The sequence below is a fragment of the Bufo gargarizans genome, chromosome 10, assembly GCF_014858855.1.
Source record: "Bufo gargarizans isolate SCDJY-AF-19 chromosome 10, ASM1485885v1, whole genome shotgun sequence".
In the NCBI taxonomy this organism is placed as follows: domain Eukaryota; kingdom Metazoa; phylum Chordata; class Amphibia; order Anura; family Bufonidae; genus Bufo; species Bufo gargarizans.
The window spans coordinates 7,180,795-7,198,349 of NC_058089.1; the positions used below are offsets into that span (position 1 = coordinate 7,180,795).

At 45.3% G+C, this 17,555-nt stretch overlaps 1 protein-coding gene across 7 annotated transcripts in view; it reads right to left on the reverse strand.

Moving 5' to 3' along the window:
• Nucleotides 1-16,690, reverse strand: part of TSPAN18 (tetraspanin 18) — a 135,316-nt gene extending 118,626 nt beyond the window's left edge. For 5 of the 7 annotated variants that reach the window (XM_044271049.1, XM_044271048.1, XM_044271042.1 and 2 more), the window contains exon 1: nucleotides 12,451-12,787. The gene's annotated coding sequence lies outside the window, so the exon portion shown is untranslated. Of the gene's footprint in view, nucleotides 1-12,450; nucleotides 12,788-16,455 lie in introns of those variants that run through there. The other 2 variants (XM_044271047.1, XM_044271046.1) reach the window with 2 other exon arrangements.
• Between the last annotated feature and the right edge of the window lie 865 nt (nucleotides 16,691-17,555).

Below are 17,555 nucleotides of genomic sequence, written 5' to 3' on the forward strand. Positions count from 1 at the left end.
ACGGGGAGAACATACAAACTCCAAGCAGATGTTGTCCTTGGTTGGATTGGAACCGAGGACCCCAACTCGGCTCTTCCTGAGCATGCCTTTGAAAAAAAACAAAAAAACGGATGGTGACACTTAGCACCCCAGCCCCACTGATGCCAAAAACACGCTTTTACTGGGGCGGACTGGCCATAGACCCTACAGCCCTCCTTAGGCCCCTTTCACATGGGCGAGAATTCCGCGCGGGTGCAATGCGTGAGGTGAACGCATTTCACCCGCATTGAATCCGGACCCATTCACTTCAATGGGGCTGTGCACATGAGCGGTGATTTTCACGCATCACTTGTGCGTTGCGTGAAAATCGAAGCAAGCTCTATATTGTGCGTTTTTCACGCAGCACAGGTCCCATAGAAGTGAATGGGGCGTCGTGAAAATCGCAAGCAAGTGCGGAATGTGGTGCGATTTTCACGCATGGTTGCTAGGTGACGATCGGTATGGGGACCCGATCTTTATTATTTTCCCATATAACATGGGGATGGAGGGGTTAAAAATAAAATATAAATTAAACTCACCTCATCCACTTGTTTGCGGAGCCCGTCTTGTCTTCTTTCTTCTTCTTTGAGGACCTGAGAGAAAAGGACCTTTGGTGATGGACCATGTGATGAGGCAGTGACGTCACCAAAGGTCCTTTTCTCCCAGATCCTCAAAGAAGAAGAAAGAAGACAAGCCGGGCTCCGCGAACAAGTGGATGAGGCGAGTTAAATTTATTTATTTTTTAACCCCTCCATCCCTAATTTACTCTGCGTTCTGTATTCAGAATGCTATTATTTCCCCTTATAACCATGTTATAAGGGAAAATAATACAATCTACAGAACACCGATCCCAAGCCCGAACTTCAGTGAAGAAGTCCGGGTTTGGGTCTGGGTACCACATTCAGTTTTTTCTCACACGCGTGCAAAATGCATTGCACTCACGCGGAAAAAACTGAAGAAGGCAATGCAATCGCATACAATACTCACCCCACTCGCAGACAAAATTGCACAATTTTCCTGCGACGCACCCGCATCCTATGCGTCCCTCACACGCGATGCCAGTGTGAAAGAGGCCTTACTGCCACTGGCCGGGTACATAGTGATCTGATTTTCTCAATGGTAATTAACACTGGGAGCATCAGGTACTCTGGTACCCGGCCGGCGGCTGCAGAGGTCCTCCTGGATTTTACTGTATGGCTGCCCTCAGGACGATGATACAGTTCTACCTATGACACTGACCTGTCACATGTGCGCTTGGCAGCTGAAGGCATCTGCGTTGGTCCCATGTTCATAAATGTCCGCAGTGCTGAGAAAAACGACGTTTAAATATATGCTAATTAGCTTCTAGGAGCAACGGGGGCGTTGCCATTACACTTAAAGGCTCGGATCTCTCTGCTACTGCCGCGACCTCTGCACTTTGATTGACAGGTCCAGGCAGCGTAAGGCTCTATTCACACATCAGTTACATGGTCCGGTTATTTCCATCAGTCATTGTGAGCCAAAGTCTATGGGTCCGTGAAAATCATGGGCACAACACGGATGGAATCCATGCTGCATCCGTTTTTCACTGACCACTGATAGGAGATGCTCTGGAAATAAAATTTTCTGCTGAGCAGCGACCATGAAATATGGATGACACACGGAGGGGAAAAAAAACATGGACACGGATGCTTCACGGGTGTCACATGGACGGAGTTTTACAGACGTGCAACAGGACACGGAAATGTATAATGAGGCCTAAATGTGACCCTGACCTCCTAAAGTCAGTTGCAGAGACAGCTGAGCCTCTAGGTGCAATGATAACGCCCCCGTTGCTCCTAGAGGCTCATTTGCATATATGAAAACATCATTTTTCTTAGCAATGCGGGCACATATGAACACGGGACCAACATAGATGCCTTCAGCTGCCTGAGTGCACATGTAACAGGCTCAGCCAGTGTCATAGGTACAGAACTGCTGACAGATGCTCTCGGGCTGCCCTCTCCCCCACACCCTGAATACACACTCTAACATCAAAGGTTCGTACCGCAACAATGTAACAACTAATGAGTGTGTTTACATCCTGCGCACCTGTCACCAGGTATTTCTGCAGATCTCATGATCCCACGGGTGACGCTTACACAGCGATTGGCACCGCTGGTAAAAACTGTAAAACTATCTATTGCCTCAGCCACTTCTGAGGAGGTCCCACGGGTTCGCCCTCCGCAGGTCAGGGGAGGTCTGGGCTAAAAATAAAGGAGCTGGGTATGAGCAGATGGCCACGTGGCAACATAATGACATTTCTTGTTTCGTCCCATAATTACGACCTCGTACACCCCGCAGTCTATCATTTATGTCCTTCTCATGATCATAATTTGCTTAGTTAAGTCGGTAAAGACACGTCTGGTCACAGAGTATACGTGATATACGTGATGTGCCAATATGAGGCCCCCATAATGTGCTAATCATAAGGGGCCCTGGTCTAGGAGTCTGCACCTTCTCTGCAGTGTGGCTGAAGCAATACATTGGGGTGTGTATACTTTTGCAACCTTGTTTTTACTGTTCGAATGTATCTAAAATGAAACAACTTTGATAAGGAGGAGCAGCAGGATCAGACTCCACCGTGTTTGTATACCGCGACACATTGGACGGCATAGAAGCTGGATACACAAAACGGCAGCAGATCTTTAATCAAGACTATTTGCAAATTGCTTCATGTTTTATGTTGGACGCAGCAACACAATTAAAAGAAACATAGGCTGCAAAAGTATAAGTTAAAGGGGTTATCCAATTGCAATGACTTATCCGTTGTCCAGAGGATAGGGAATAAATGTCGGATTGTCGGGCGTCTGACATCTGGGGCCCCTGCCGATCATTAGAATGGGGGCCCATGTTCCCCTGATTGAAATGGAGTGGGGGGGGGGGGGCACACATGAGCATTGCCACTGCATTTAATTCTATGGGACTGGCGGAGATAGCCAAACTCTCAGGCTCATGCACACGATCATATTTTCTTTCAGTGTCCGTTTTTTTATTATTTTTTTTGCAGACCATATGCAGAACCATTCATTTCAATAGATCCGCAAAAAAAGAAAAAAGTTACTCCGGAGTGTGCGTTACCATATGTCCGTATCTTCCATTCCGTGTCCTATTATTGTCTTCATTAAGGACAAGGATAAGACTGTTCTATTAGGGGCCAGCTGTTCCGTTCCGCAAAATACGGAATGCACACGGATGAATGTCATCCGTATTTCTTGCGGATCTGTTTTTTGCAGACTGCAGAATACATACGAGCCCTTGGACTCCCCCAGCAGTCCCATATAGTGGAATAGGGTGGCAGCAGGTACGGTAAACATGCAAGAAGCGACAGCCATGACCAGCTGGAAAACACACGAACAAGACATCTTATTGTCCTAGACACTCTCCATCTCTTTCTAAAAAACCTTGGGGGCAGGGGGGGGGGGGGTAGAAATATTAAAGGGCTCTTCCAGCACTGATGCACCAATCACTCCCAGGTAGATCCCAAGGAAATATTACATTTTGCTAAAATGTTTCTTTTTTCCCTGCATTCTCATATCACCCCCATCATGCCTCTGAATCAGGACAACATTTCACATTCTCTCTGCTCGGTATCCGCCGCTGCTGGTTATTAAAGGGAACCTGTCACCTTCAAAGCGCAGATTAAACCGACCACCGCTCCTTACAGGACCCCCCAGTGTGCTGCTAATCAGGTTTTTCGTTCCTCTTTGTGTTTCTTCATACTGTTTTAATGTCGGTTGGCGCTGTCTCCGAGTCAGGCTTGAAGTCAAGAGGGCAGCGGTAAAGCTTAGCCCGCCCCTTACCCCTCCTCTCTACAATTAGATGGACATGCTGCCGTGATCCCGGGATCGTGCTCTTCTAGCGCATGTGCGGTACGCTGCCTGTTACAGCATGGCGGCTGGGCGCACAATTGAACTGTCCAGCGCATGCACTAGAAGAGCGTGATCCCGGCATCACGGCAGCATGTCCATCTAATTGTAGAGAGGAGGGGTAAGGGGCGGGCTAAGCTTTACTTTAAGCAAGGTGGTGCTGCCCCCTTGACTTCAAGCCTAACTCGGAGACAGCGCCAACCGACATTATGAAGAAACACAAAGAGGAAAGAAAAACATGATTAGCAACACACTGGGGGGTCCTGTAAGGTACTGTGGTCGGTTTAATCTGCGTTTTGCAGGTGACAGGTTCCCTTTAAGGTTTGCTCATCTATGCTGCTGGGGTCAGGCTCTGGATGGAATAGGTCTCCTTCCCCCTCTGGCACTATAGTCTCTCTCAGGCATCCTCAAACTGCGGCCCTCCAACTGTTGCAAAACTACAACTCCCAGCATGCCCGAACAGCCTACAGGTATCAGCCTACAGCAGGGCATTGTGGGAGTTGTAGTTTTACAACAGCTGGAGGGCCGCAGTTTGAGGATGCTTGGTCTCTCTTAATTTGCCCTGCAGAATAAATCTTCTTAGCTATACTGCCATACTACTGCACAGGCACTGCACAGGCTCTGCTCCTTCCTGCCAAATATTTATATTGCCCTGCAGTGAACAGAGGGTCACTATGCCAAAACCTAGCTGTGGGGAGAGTGACTGAGCATGCCTGTCCACCAGGTGGACGTTTACATTGCTATACACTTTGACCACCAGGTGGCACCATACTATGTAAGTGAATGCCACTCCTCACTGTGTCGTGCAAATGGCAAATATGCGTCACGGTTTATGATCTGTGCAACGATATTTAACAGTGGGACAACTCTCTAAGCTTATATTTAATCTTAACTACTGGCCCTATGGACAAGAATACAAGCAATTTCATATGTGACAACCTTTCAATTCAAGGCAGATTTTTTTCCAGAATGGTAATGGGACTTTTATAGTAGGTAACTCTACCTGAAATTACCAGCAGGGGGAGATGAGGAGCAGAGAAAGAAGCTCCTCCCACCAGAAAGAGAACCATGCTCTATCCTGAGACATAGTCACAATGTAAACAATAAATAAAGTATGGAGTCACTTTAAAATAAATAAATACATTTTATATAATTATTATTTTTTATATCCTCACCATGTAGTATAGCAGTGTTTCCCAACCAGTGTGCCTCCTGCTGTTGCAAAACTACAACTCCCAGCATGCCCGCACAGCCAAAGGCTGTCAAGGCATACTGGGAGTTGTAGTTTTGCAACAGCTGGAGGCACACTGGTTGGGAAACACTGTAGTATAGGAACATCTGCTTTGTCACCGAAGTCCATATCCAACGTACGTGGAATTTCACTTTAGAATTCTCCACCAGTGCCAATGGTCATTGATCTCCATATCAAGCAGCTTGTAGTTTTGGATTACTGGTACATTTCCCCCTCTCTGGGGGGCGTTACTGGGATACGGGCCTGGGCTGTGGTATTTGCTGGGAAGGAGGCACAAGGTTAGACATGGGGTTCATTAACATTCCCAGGGCAGAGTACTGATAGATGCCCAGGCTGAGCCGCGCGTCTTCTGTCCCCCTCCACAGGAGCAGCGTTCTGTGAAATCCAGCCAAGTTATATTTTAACCTGCATTTCCCCCATATTGCATTCAGGGTAATGGAGCGAGAAGAAGAAGAAGGAAAAAAAAAAATCTCTCTTATTCCATGTAGTTTCACGCTGCATTAGACGCCCCGCTGTCCGACACCTCGGCCTCACTGTATAAGACACGCTGAGATGAGACAATCTCTGTCTGTTACTTTGTATTGGAAAATAAATGAGAGCGGCCGGAGGAGCCTGGGAACATGAGCGAAGCAGAGCACCGGCTGGGAATCAATCCTGCATCCCAGGGGTAAGGGAGGTGAAGACGTAGCAGCGCTTCAGACAGTAGAAGACACGTCCGTGTAAGGGGTGAATTCACACCCTGCAGATTGGTTGCAGAAATTTGCTGTTCTGAATGCGGGTGTTTTCGGAGGCAGGCGCGTTGATATCTGCAAGTTCCAATCAAGTGATTGGGAGAGTCACAGCAATTACAGCGAATATACCCTAAAGATGGAGACATGGTTGAAGGCAGGGGCGTAGCTAAGGGCTCATGGGCCCGGGTGCAAGAGTTCAGCTTGGGACCCCTTTCCTTCAGCCTTCATGCTGCCTAACGACAGACACCCCCCCCCCCCCCACCTCGATGCCAAATTCTTGACCTAACCCCTTTCTTCCAGCCAGAGGTGCAACTTGACCGGCATGCACTTTCTATAATACCAGTCTTTGGGGCCCCTCAGGCTCCTGGGCCCGGTAGCGACTGCTACCTTTGCACCCCCTATAGCTACGCCCCTGGTTGAAGGTCAGTGTAGCCGCTATCAGGCCGGGAGGGATCAAGCCAATGGCAAAGCACTGCGCAGGAGTCCACGCAAGTAAATCCGCTGCTCAGTTCACGGGCCACCACATGGCACAGGTAGATCAATCCCAACCAGCAGCACCTACACCTTACTTGCAGGCGCAGACACAGCACAGCCATGTGCATGTGAGTGAAGGGGCTGCTTGGTATAAAGTATGCTGGCTGGGCCGGCTGGTAAGCGTATGCCACCTCTGTGGGCACTTGGGGGTGCTGTAGTAAAGGTATGCTAGGGGCAAGACAAATGCAAGGAGGTCCAAAGATTGCCCTGGGGCCCATGGGATTCTGGTTACACCACTGTCTAAACAGATAGCGTCATGAAGAATACATTTTGGGAGATGTCCATATGGGATAACCCCAAAAACAAAAGGTGCCCCCCCCCCCCCCACTGCTTGAAGGGCAATCCAGATCACATGAGGTCTACCGAAATCAACAAGAATGATTGCAACTCATTGCAATCCAATGCAAAATCTGTAACAGGCCCCCATCTGCCTTGTGGGATTTAGAATACTATGTATACTTATGTGTTCTATGTTTGGGTTATTATGTATTTTTATGTTACATATTCTTATGCAATTTTGCAAAACTTCTGACATGTCTGATGGATCCAGGTCTTGACATCCCCACAATTACCCAAATAAAGGGACAGAAGAACTCAGCTGAGCCCCTTTGGCATTGATCTGCCCCTAGGGATACATTCACATCTCGGTTTAGGCATTCTGGAAGTCTGTTCAGGCAGAGGAACAGACTATTGGAATTACCGTATCCAGCATAGCTGGACACCACTGCACACCGCCGCGCACTGCTCATTGGCTATAATGGGATCCAATGGTTTCTGGCATCAATGCTTGCAAACAATCAGTGCATGCAGCATTATTTATGCCAGAAATCCACAAGATCCCATTATAGTCAATGGGAATCCGTCGGTGTCAGACTCCCAGAATGCCTAAACAGTGATGTGAACGTAACCTTAGAGATCTGGGCATGCCGTGTACGGGCTCATACTTTCTATGGATCCATACACTGCACGCTCGGCTCTCTCAGGACTAGGAGAGCTGATCAAAGCTGAAGGAGGCGCAGCGACGAGCTCTTCTGCATCAAGGAATGAGCGTCTCAGCACCCGGACCACCACTGATCAAAACTTCTGAGATGTCACTATTAGGGTCCATTCACACGTCCGTTTTTTCTTTCCTGATCTGTTCCGTTTTTTGCGGAACAGATCAGGACCAGATCTGGACCCATTCATTTTCAATGGGTCCTGGAAAAAAAATCGGACAGCACAATGTGTGCTGTCCGTTTCCGTTGTTCCGTTCCGCATGTCCGATTAAATATAAAACATGTCCTATTCTTTTCCGCAAAATTCGGATCCTGGTACAATACAAAGTCAATGGATCCGCAAAAAACTGAAGACATTCGGATGTCATTCCGTATGTCTTCCGTTTTTTGCGGAATCCGTTCCTGGAAACACATAGCAAATTTAAATTTTATTTTTTATTTTTTTCATTTTTTTTTCAAAGAAATCCAAACAACTTTATTTGATTATTGAAATGTATACATGTTTCCGTTTTTTGCGGATTTGCAAAAAACGGATGACATACGGAAACATTTTCAGGAACAACGGATCCGCAAAAAACGGACCGAAATTCGGATTATAGAAAAATACTGACGTGTGAATGTAGCCTAGGAATGCGGCGCCCGCCACTGTCCATCCACTAGTCCCGGGGGCCACATATATACACCCCTGCACACGTCATGGAGGAATGCATCTGGCTTTACGCTTTCCCGATCACTGTACACACCAGAGACCCCTAGGTCAGCCTACCACAACATCAAGGGGGCCTGCGATGCCAGGACTATTGTGTTTTTTAGGAACAAGGGTGGAGAAGGAAAGGAATAATGGAAGCATACACAATGGCAGACATTTAAGGCAAGGTCTTCAGACCCTGTCCCTGTTTGTTATGAAAAATATATACAGTATGTATATTATTTATTTATGTATTTTTGCAAATATATTTTAAAAAGGAAAATATTTGCATGGATATAAGTATTCAGACCCTTTGCTATGACCCTTGACATTTAGCTCGGGGGCCTCTCATTTCTCTGGATCATCTCTAAGATGTTCTACACCTTGATTGGAGTCACCTGTGGTAAATTCAGTGGATTGGACATGATTTGGAAAGACACAGCCCTGTCTATGTAAGATCTCACAGCTGACAATACAGATCAGAGCAAAAACCAAGCAATGAGGAGGAACGAACTGCCTGTAGAGCCCAGAGATAGGATTGTGTGGAGGCTCAGATCTGGAGAAGGGGAGAAAACATTTCTGGTGCGCTGAAAGTTCCCAAGATCACAGTGGTCTCCATAATTCTTACATGGAAGAAGTTTGGAACAACCAGGACTCTTCCTAGAGCAAACTAAGTAATCGGCAGGGAAGAGCCTTGGTAAGAGAGGTGACCAAGAACACAACACATGTCGGCGTGTAGCCCTAGCCTAAAAGGGCTGATGGGTCACCTTCCAACAAGACAATGTCCCTAAGCACACAGCCAAGACAACACAGGAGCGGCTTAGGGACAACTCTGTGAATGTCCTTGAGTGGCCCTGCCAGAACCCTGAACCCAATGGGACATCTCTGGAGAGACCTGAAGATGATTGTCCACCAACGACCCCCATCTAACCTGACAGAGCTCGAGAGGATCGGCAGAGAAGAGTGGAAAACCTTGTGGCCTGATCCAAGAAGACTGGAGGCTGGAATCACTGCCAAAGGGGCTTCAACTTAGTTCTGAGTAAGGGCTCACGCCTGTGCTGCGGACCGCAATACATGGGCACAGGCCGTGTGCATTCTGTGCTACGGATGTGGACCCATTGACTTGAATGGGTCCGTGATCCACAAGATACGGCAAAAGATGAGACAGGTCCTATCTTTTGCGGTCCGAAAGCCCACGGAAGCGATTCAGAGTGTGCGTTCCGCAATATGGGCATGAATCCATTACGTTTATCTGAATGAGTCCTTAAGGGGTTGAATACTTATGTCAAGGCAACATTTTATTTTTTCCTTTTTAATAAATCAGTAAAGATTTCTCACTTTCACATTATGGGGTATTGACTGCAGAAGGATGGGGGAAACACAGAGCAACATAACATATTGTGAAAAAAAGTAAAAGGGTCTAAAGCCTTCATGAATGCATTGTAAGCGCACAGTGAAAATAATAAATCTGCTGTCAACCATATCTTTAGGATTAGCGGGGGTCTCAGGGGTCAGACCACCACCAGTCATAATGTGATATACTCAGATGGGAAAAAGACACTGTCGACCAGTCTACAATAGAATGGCCTCCAGTCTTGGCTGCTGCAAAACTACAACTCTCAGCATGCTGTGATGGCCGGAGTTTAAAGGTAGATTTGCATGGGACGATTCTGCAGCGTTTCTTCCCGGCAGTCGGCTGCTCGTTCAGTGGAGGAGACACATTTACATGCAGTGATCTCCTTCGCTGTATGAGGACGAGGGATCGCAACAACCCATACAGAATCATGGTTTCTGGGCAGTAGATCCCCGTTTAGATTGCACGATCTACTGCCCAGAAACTAGAATCGGTGGTGCCCTGCATGAGCGTCAGGATCACCCGAAGAACGAGCATGTCGCTCGCTTATCGGTGCCACATTTATACGGGCAGATTATCGGGGAACGACCGTTCCCACGGTCATTCCCAATAATCTGGATGCTTAATGACTCGAGTAAATGCAACTTAAGATCTATTCACTCACTGCAAACAGAGATCTTTACAAACAGAGGAATTCAATGCATGTAAGAAACAGGAATTCCTTACATTGCACTTTTTACATATTCAGAACTTTTTCAACTTTGATTTCTTAGGGAAACTGTGACTTCTTGATGTCCCTTTTTGTCGCACAAGCCATGCTGGATATTTCCCGACCAGCACAGCAATGAATAAATGTATATAAATATATAATCAGACCTATAGATGGTCAGCAGAGGTTGGTGAGCGCCACTGGATACGATTACATTGTAGTCATTTCCCCCAACATTAGTCCCCGAGTCAAGTTATTATACATTGTGTCCAGCTGTTTATTAGTTATACATGTTACTGGGAGGTAGGGTATGGGCAACACCGCAGCTCCAAAAAGGAATATCTCCTAGAATAGAGGGCACAATGCAGTCTTTGCAGTGCCATGGCCTGTCATTTATTTGGGGTTGTGCCTTCCTAAGTTCCAACACAGTAGTACTTACCGTAAACCTGCAGTCCTATGTAAAGTCACATGCCAAGATGATACCTACAGATGCAGCAGAACTTATGCACTTATTTGTGACTGTATCTCCAGACTATAAAATATATAGCAGTACTATATACTAAAACCAGAGGATATAGTAGTAGTAATGCTAACCTGCAGTCCTATGTAAAGTAGTCCATTACACACTGCAATATCGCCTAGATTTGTAGCAGAGATCACTTTCTCATTTATTCATTTGGAGCTGAATCCAGAGTATAAAGTATTTAGCTGTACTCACCATAATGTAGGAACTGCAGCCTGCAGTCCTATGTAAAATAACTCAAAACACAAGAAGATATCACCTGAAGTTATAGCAAAGATGAATTTGTCTATTTTTATTTTATTTTTTAAAGGTCTGCAATTCTGCATCATAAAGTCATCTATAGTGACAGTAACCCAAACCTGCAGTCCTATGTAAAGTCACATGCCAAGATGATACCTACAGATGCAGCAGAACTTATGCACTTATTTGTGACTGTATCCCCAGACTATAAAATATATAGCAGTACTATATACTAAAACCTGAGTATATAGTAGTAGTAATGCTAACCTGCAGTCCTATGTAAAGTAGTCCATTACACACTGCAATATCGCCTACATTTGTAGCAGAGATCACTTTCTCATATATTCATTTGGAGCTGAATCCAGAGTATAAAGTATATAGCTGTACTAACCATAATGTAGGAACTGCAAACCTGCAGTCCTATGTAACATAATCCATATTACCTGCGATATGTGGCAGGATGTGGAGCTGAGTATATAGCAGTAGTATTAGTCAGATTATATTGCAGTATTAACCCTAACCTACAATCCTATACATTAGGAAAGTTAAGATATAGTAGTGGGAATCCTAACCTGTAGTCCAATATAAAACAACACAACACATAGGTTTATGTGATATCTCAATGTGGCGTGTGTTAGCTTTTACATAGGGCTGCAAGTTAGGGTTACTTCTATTACAATATCTTACCCAAATAGACAAAAATCAGCTCTGCTACTATATATATATATATATATATATATATATATATATGCAAATCTTTGACATCATGATCATGATAACAGTACCCTGGGGGCTATCTCTGTGATGGCTCCTGCTGCGCCCCCTCCCTCCCTGTTGCTGACACATGCCTGTAATGTATAACTTTACCATACAAGGGGCTTTTAAAGAGGTCTGTTACCAGGACAGTCTGAGGGCCAGGCCACCTACAGCTGTACACACTGCATGACAAAAGGGAGGAATCCACAGGAACTACACCACAGTCCTTGAGATTTCTACTAAAACACTGCTTAGAGTTTGAGTGGTGAATGGGTTAAATTAAAGGCACTGACCTGTAAAATTTTATTATTTTTCCTGATATTTACAAAACAGAAGCTACATTAGGCAAAACAAATATAAACAACCTGGAAACATATAGAAAGGGTTAATTGTAAGCTCTTCAGTCCACTGTTCTCTTCATGTGGGAGTATGACTTTGCACATGACAGCCCTGACACACTATGCTGTGATTGACAGAGAGGGGGGGGGGGGGGTCACCAGCAATCTAAAGTGCCCAAGCTGCTGCAGAAACTCTTAAAAGACACAGTTAACAAAGATGCTTATTCAACAGATTCCCTTTAAGTAACTAGAGATGCAGCAGAGCTAAAATTGTTATTTAATACTTTAGGGTGCAGCAACTCTCTATATGTAGGTTTACTTGCAGTCCTCAGCTGTGCCACTTGACATACACAGCTCTGCTACATCAATAAACTTAACCATTGTATCTCTATAAAGTAACAGATGAGGCAGAATAGAAGACTCACCCCTGGTACCTTGAATGGAGCAAACTCTGCAGCTATGAATCCCACTTTCTGAGAGAGGGGGAGTAGTAGTGCTTCAGCCCAGTGGAGGAGTCTGTCCAGCAGGGTGGTGAAAGTTTTAGTCCAGGCTTCAGGGCAGGTTCCTGGCTGTTATGATCCAGGGATTGTGTGCAGGGTCTTCTGCTCAGGGTGGTAGTGGCTGCAGTCACATGCTGCCAGTCACCCACTATATGCCAGATACTGTCAGAGGGCTTGGAGTGAAGCTCTCACTTACACTGGGTCTGTCTCATCTAATACACTGCAGTCTGTCTCCGGGTATTGCACTGTGCAGTCTGCGTGTCTCTCCAGCTGTAGCAGCAGCAGCATCAGCCAGAGGAGGGGAGGGGGAGGAGTGAGCAGCCTCATTCATATCATCACCCAGTCACACAGTGCTCTTTATACTCCTCACACCAGTTACTGTGCATCACTGAGGCTTCACCAGTCTGTCCTGAATCAGCCACCCTTACCCTGCGCGTTTTTTGCAATAGTAAACGCGCGTTTGACGCGCGTTTGTGTGATTGACTGCAGTGTTGTCCAATGAGTCTATGGCCAAAACGCGCGACAAACGCCCCAAAAAAAGCTCAAGAACTTGTTTATGCATCGGGCGTTTTACAGCGCGTTCAAACGCGCTGTAAAACGCTCAAGTGTGAACCAGGGCCATAGGGAAGCATTGGTTTTCACGTGTTGAGCGTTTTACAGCGCGTTTGAATGCGCTGTAAAACGCTCAGGTGTGAACTTAGGGTACCTGTGAAGCCAATGATCACCTTTGACCTCTGCCTTATAGTTTAATCCATTAAGTCACTATGTACATACATTACTTCTGTACTGATCCTGAGTTATATCCTGTATTATACTCCAGAGCTGCACTCACTGTGTACCTACATTACATTACTTATCCTGTACGGATCCTGAGTTACATCCTGTATTATACTCCAGAGCTGCACTCACTATTCTGCTGGTTCAGTCACTGTGTACATACATTACTTATCCTGTACTGATCCTGAGTTACATCCTGTATTATACTAAAGAGCTGCACTCACTATTCTGCTGGTGCAGTCACTGTGTACATACATTACTTATCCTGTACTGATCCTGAGTTACATCCTGTATTATATTCCAGAGCTGTACTCACTATTCTGCTGGTGCAGTCACTGTGTACATACATTACTTATCCTGTACTGATCCTGAGTTACATCCTGTATTATACTCCAGAGCTGCACTCACTATTCTGCTGGTGCAGTCACTGTGTACATACATTACTTATCCTGTACTGATCCTGAGTTACATCCTGTATTATACTCCAGAGCTGCACTCACTATTCTGCTGGTGCAGTCACTGTGTACATATAATAAATTACTTATCTATAAGGCTATATGCACACGACCGTATGTGTTTTGCGGTCCACAAATTGCTGATCCGCAAAGAAAAACGAATGACATCCACATGCCATCCGTTGTTTTTTTGCGGATCCATTGTATCAATGCCTAAAACAATCCCTAACAGATAGGACATGTTCTATATTTTTTTTTGCAGGGTTACGGAATAGACATACTGATGTGGACAGCACACGGTGTGCTGTCCGGATTTTTTGCGGACCCATTGAAATGAATAGGTCTGCATCCTATCCGCAAAAAAAAACGGAACGGACACGGATACAAACAACATTCATGTGCATGTAGCCTAAGGCCTCATGCACACGAACGTATTTTCTTTCTGTGTCCGTTCAGTTTTTTTTTTTGCGGACTGTATACGGAACCATTCATTTCAATGGGTCCTGCAAAAAAAATTGAAGATACTCCATGTGCATTCCGTTTCCGTATGTCCGTATTTCCGTTCCGCAAAAAAAATAGAACATGTCCTATTATTGTTGGCATTACGGAAATAGATAGGACTGTTCTATTAGGGGCCGGCTGTTCCGTTCCGCAAAATACCAAATGCACACGGACGTCATCCGTGTTTTTTGCGGACTGCAAAATACATACGGTCGTGTGGAAGAGGCCTAACCCTGAGTGACATCCTATATTATACTTCAGAGCTGCACTTACAATTCTGCTGCTTTTCATACACTTTAGGGGGTAGGGGGTTTCCAGAAAGTAATTATTTTAAATAAATGCTCTAATAAGAAGTAATTCTAAATTTTCCCCGGATTCGTGGCTGTGTCTCCTCCCCCCACAGGTACATGGCCGCACGTGTGCCGACTTCAGTGCATATGGCATATTGAACAAAATCTTCCATACAGCGATCACACAGCCGCATCATCCAATTAGCAAATCCTGTTACTTGGGGTCACACAACATGTCAGATGTTTCACTGTTGGTAGCTACAAACTGCTACAATGTTGCAATCTATTCCTGACTTCAGGTTCTGATCTGCATTGTTACAAATCCCCAGCTGTGTGAGCAGCACTAGGTCAGGAGCGTGGACCCATTTTTATCTTAGAAAAGAAAATAAGAATGCTTCCATTCATTTGCAGCAATATGTCTTTTAAAGGGATACGAGGGGGATGGGGAGGATTCACATTGGAGAATTGCGACCCTCTGGGGCACCTCACTTTCGTGTGCGGGCCGCTGTGCTGACATACACAGGATTTCCTCCGAGGATGGGATGCAGTTCCCCATTGTTAAGGCCTGTGCCAGGTAAACACATTGGAGTCTTGTACTTCTGCCCACAATGTGCAGCCAGGAAACAGTAGGGGGAGCTATTCCTGGCTGATGGTACTGTCATTGAGATGAGTGACAGAAAGGCCAGAATTTTCCCTGTCCCCCATGATCACTACGAGATGTCACACATCTCCAGAGGCGAGACCCTCCACTTACATCCATACATGTTAAAACGCTGCTCCGCTATATAACGTGACAGCTGTCGGCAGAGTGGTCTATAAATGTGTCATAGACTCCAGTGCTCCTCGCCTGTCACAGTGCCCCCCATGTCATCACAGTACGGCTGATCGACTGTCTAAGTGACAGCGCTCTGCTCTATAACACTGCATCCTGTGACTGTCATCACGAGCTGGAAAAATGTCTACTAAATGATGCCAGAAATATCCTTATTATCATCATTTCTTAATGTATCTTTATTGCACTCCGAGCTCCATTTTTCTTATACAGAGTCCCAAATCCCCTGCATTCACATAAAGATATTAATCCTGGCTGCCTGCAGCCACCACTAGAGGGAGCTGACGTCATACTTCGTCTACATTGAATACTATGGACACCTTTGATATGGAAATAAAAGGATTTTTACCTATGTTAGTAGAGAGCTTGAGTAAAATAAAAGGTTGCATTAAGTTTCAGCTGTAATCTTTCATCCATTTATTTTCAGACCCCTGATATTCAGCTTACAACCTACTCCTAGTTTCAATCTTATGTGGATGTTTTTCCCAGTAACACATGCTGGATCTGTGTGTCCAGGACAGTGCTGTCTTCCCTCTGCCTTGTGTGTGCTTTCCTCCCTACCTGCAGCCTATATGAGCTGCCCTTCTTGGTTGCTTTCCCCCTCTCCACACTCTGATCTGCCATATACAACCTCCTCCCCCTCTCTGCTGCTATCTCCAACACTGGGGAAAGCAGAGAGAGCCTCAGAAACAGGAACAGTGCTCCTCACATCTCAGCTTCCACATGATGGGGGGTATGTGCTGTGGCACCCGACATGGCATACATTCCATTACCTAATATTCTCCTGTTAAGAAAGGGTTAATATTTACCAAGAAAGCGGTTGAGCCGACTTTCAATCTACAATGCTTGGGTCTCCAATCGCAGACTATTCTACCACCACTTGAAGGACCCCAAGTGGTCCTCCATTATTGGGACAGTTTTCACCAGGGTTCTGTCCACATCAATAGCGCCATTACCACCCCGCTACGTTATTACCCTATATAGCCTGAGGGCTAATTCCCGCCATCTTGTGACATTGCTGTGGACTGACCCGCACCGCAGTTCTCCGATTATACAAGAAAAGCCGCGTACTTACCCAACACGTACCCATGTGCCGCAATACATAAACGTCTCCTGTCTGCGGGAATCCGCGAGAAAGGGCAAGTGTTATTCGCCGGCTCTGCCAAACTCTCCTCACACTTTTATTTTTCTTGCCGTGTTACTATGGAGACCTCCGCTTTCATCTGGAATGTCGACCCAAAGCCGTTCTCTAAACAATCTCAAGGGCTTCACAAACAAGGGCTCTGAGGTGGTCCGAGCGGAGGAACCTGCAGGGAACCAGCTCAGCTCTCCTGCCGGTGCCAGGAGCCTCCTTTAGGCTGCATTGTTGGAGAGGAGCAAATGATTAACCCTCTCCGCGCCAAGCAAACTTCATGCAAAATGCACCTGTTCTTTAACCTCTTAAAGGCCAAGCCAATTCTGGCGGTGACCTTGCTGGGTTTTTAATTTTTTTCATCCTCGGGCCGTAACTTTTTTTTTCTCTTTTTTCTCTGTCTGGACTTGTTTATTGCAGAAGGAGTTGTATTTATTTATTTTTTATGGCGTCATATGATGTATTGCAAAACTGTAGAAAAATTATTTGTGCGGTGGAATAAAAAAAAAATAATGCAATTCTGACAGTGTTTTTTTGGGGGTTTCGTTTTAACAGCATTCAGTCTGCAGTAAAAATGACAGGATCATTTTATTTTGGGGGTCACTACAATTACAACGAAACTAAATGTTTATCGATTTTGTTATGTTTTCCTACTTTAAAAAAATGAAAAACCTTTAAAAAACTAAAATAAATTTTGCCTTGTGTCGCTGTATTCTGACACCCATAACTTTTTGTATTTTTCCAGTGAGCGATTGTTTTAAAGAAATTATTCTGGGAAACAGGCAAGTTTTTGATCATATTTTATTCAATATTTGGGAGGAGGCGAAGTGTCCCAAAAAAAATAAACAAAAAAAATCACTGTATGGACATTTTTGGAAGCAGTAACATATGATAAAGGGGAAATGCTTTTTTGGAATTCTTAATATTTAGGGGTTTGTTTCTATTTTTTAAAACATTTCTATAACTTATTTTTAAATACTTTATTTAATGCTTAGGGGACTGCTTCATGGTCTAAAGCCGCAGGAGGACAGAGGGGGCCCCGT